The sequence below is a fragment of the Acyrthosiphon pisum genome, chromosome A3, assembly GCF_005508785.2.
Source record: "Acyrthosiphon pisum isolate AL4f chromosome A3, pea_aphid_22Mar2018_4r6ur, whole genome shotgun sequence".
In the NCBI taxonomy this organism is placed as follows: Eukaryota; Metazoa; Arthropoda; class Insecta; order Hemiptera; family Aphididae; genus Acyrthosiphon; species Acyrthosiphon pisum.
This window is the reverse complement of record NC_042496.1, coordinates 25,893,060-25,895,950: the sequence shown is the minus strand read 5'-3', so window position 1 is coordinate 25,895,950 and position 2,891 is coordinate 25,893,060.

The following is a 2,891-nucleotide window of genomic DNA, read 5'->3' as shown; positions in this document are numbered from 1 at the left end:
AGAAACACGTGTATGTGTGACAAGTTATTTGCGCACTACGAGCCAGGGTGGTCACCCACCCGAGAACTAGTGGCAGCGGCCGTTGCTTACTCTCGATTACGTCGCGTGATTGATTTCAGCCACTGCGCCACGCCGAACCACCTCTATACTTTTATATTGTATTTTCAAGAAATTGTAATAAATATACCTATTTATAATTTACAAAATACTTTGGATCTTTTTAGTTTTTATGCTATTAATAAACTCTTGAAATTTTCTACTTTTTAATATTTTTTCTATTTGTTAATAAAATTGTTTTTTTCCATATCAAAAAGCTTAATAATGTGTAACAAAGTTTCACATAATATGTTTTTACAGCAATTTAATTAAATCACTATACACCAGAGAAAATTACTAAATAACCCATAATTTTATTTTTTAGCAACAACTAGCAAGTAAAATCTTGTTTGAAAATGTTAGAAACTTGTTAATAAATATAAGTAATGACTAATGAGTTTTTTAAACACGTTCATTGTGACAGATATAAAATATTGATGTATTAATATTGAATACGTAATATGCAGTTCTTAACTGTACTATTAAAATTTAAAACTTGCAATAGTGATAATTTGAACGATTTTATTATTTTTTTTGGTGAAAATATTAATTGTAAAATATACCTAAGAATAATAATTTTAATTTATAATTTAATTTTTGTTTAATATTTAAAAATAAAACTTATATACGCAATTAAACGTTGAATTTTGCACAGCATGCGATTTTTCTAGCAAATGATAAAAAAACTATATGTTTCACGAACACTAAGATTTTTGACTTGCTGCCCGTTTTAAAATTCATACGCACTAACATAATATTTTCATCTAGCTTCTATTTATAAAAATTATATTTAATAGTTTAGCCTTTCTTAAATACATTTTGTCATACCAATGGATAACGTAGAGTGGTAATTCAGTAATTGTCTTGTATGTTATCTACCGCAACGCCGCCGTTAGTGCTGTATGACTACCATAACATTTTTATCTAGTAGCGTACCTAAATATTGCAATTCTAACAATGCGAAGATCTATTTAATTTACTATCAGCTATTAAGATGTATAATATATCATCAGAATACATATATAACCATACATACACATTAGGACATTAAGAAAATATTATTGATATTTTAGCATTTTATAATATTTTATATTTATTTAAGACTTATTTAAAATAAAATAAAATCTACAGGTGCACGTACTAAACGATTAAATGTTAATGAATTTCAGCCATAATGTGTAATGAATAAATTATTAGAATGTTGTAGAATTTACTTATTTATTCAGAATTATTTGTGGTATCAAAATATTTATGTAGTTATGTACATATACGGTATAGGTACTTACTATAAATTAATAAGTACTAACAGCCTTCTAATAGCCATAGTTACCATATGAATTATAATTAAAAAATATTGACATTATATTGATTATTTGAGTTTTACATACTATATTATACTTTACGTAGTTATTTAAAATAACATAATTATTATGCCATACCAAATATACTAACTCAGAAGAAAAAATATGTCTTGAAAGAATATCAATGTTGAATAATTATAAGAAATGATCTTTGAATTTTTATCACAATTATTTTTATTTGGTGGATACCTACTAAGTAGCTTTCAACGTTTGTAATGAGTAATGACTAATGACTAATTAATAATTAGTAATAACTAATGGTTTCGTATTAATGTAAAACCTATTATTTTTCCTTATAATAGAACAATGTGTTACACAATAGACTTGGTGAATGTGGTTTTGCAGAATCTTATATATTTTAAGGAGTAGTTTGACAACAAAAAATAATTTTTGTTAATATAATATTTAGTATAGGTATTGGATACTTTGTACTTTCGTCCTTCTTATTTTTATTTACATAGTTAGGTTTTAGGTTTTTAAATATAAATTTAGATTAAGTTTACATTTTAGCTAAATTCCCATTGCGTCCGTCCATAGTTTCTGGTACATAGGTAGTTATAATAAATTGTTGATTTGATTAAAAATGATATTGATATTTTTTGTAACATATTATTATTATATATTATAGCTCAGCAGTTCTTAAACTGCCACCTGAGGGTCCGTGACACTCTGTCCACGGTGGCTCTATCTAAAAATAAAATATTACATTTTTATGAAAAATTATGTATAATCAAAACAATTATAAACGTATATGTTTGTATGTACCTACATATTATGTGATTTGTAACATATAATAAGTAATAAAACATTGAATATGATAACATTAGATATTTTAATGTAAAAAAGTTATTCAAAATCTGTGTTCACCAAATATTTAAGAACCTCTGTGCTATCTGAATATCTGATGCACAGCATTGCCGGTGAAAAATGAAATGTTTTTGGATTTACCTCTACAGATTAAACTCAGTTAAATGTAAACGGCACGGATTTTTAGCACTATTATTTTGGGTTATTTTAACCAAACATAAAATACGGACCTAAACGGGCTAAAGTTATAACCAATTATAATAAAAAAAAATAGTTCAACCTATCATATTACTTATTAAAACAAAATTACTCCTTATAGTAATATTATTATGATATACTTAAATTATAAATTAATATCCTAAGAAATGAGGCTGCAGACTAGGGTTGACATCACGGAATCTCCAGGGCGTTACGTCAGCGGCATCGTCCCTTGAAATACAAAATTAATACGTAACTACATATTTTGATGTAATTTTTTTTTGGAACAGTAGTTACTTGATAATTTTAAGTTAAAATTATATTATTAAAAAATATTTTCTTATAATAATAAGCAATGGGTATCGTCAGGCACAAATAAATATTAGTCATAGTAAAACATGTAAATGTTAATCCTCAACCGGATGTTTA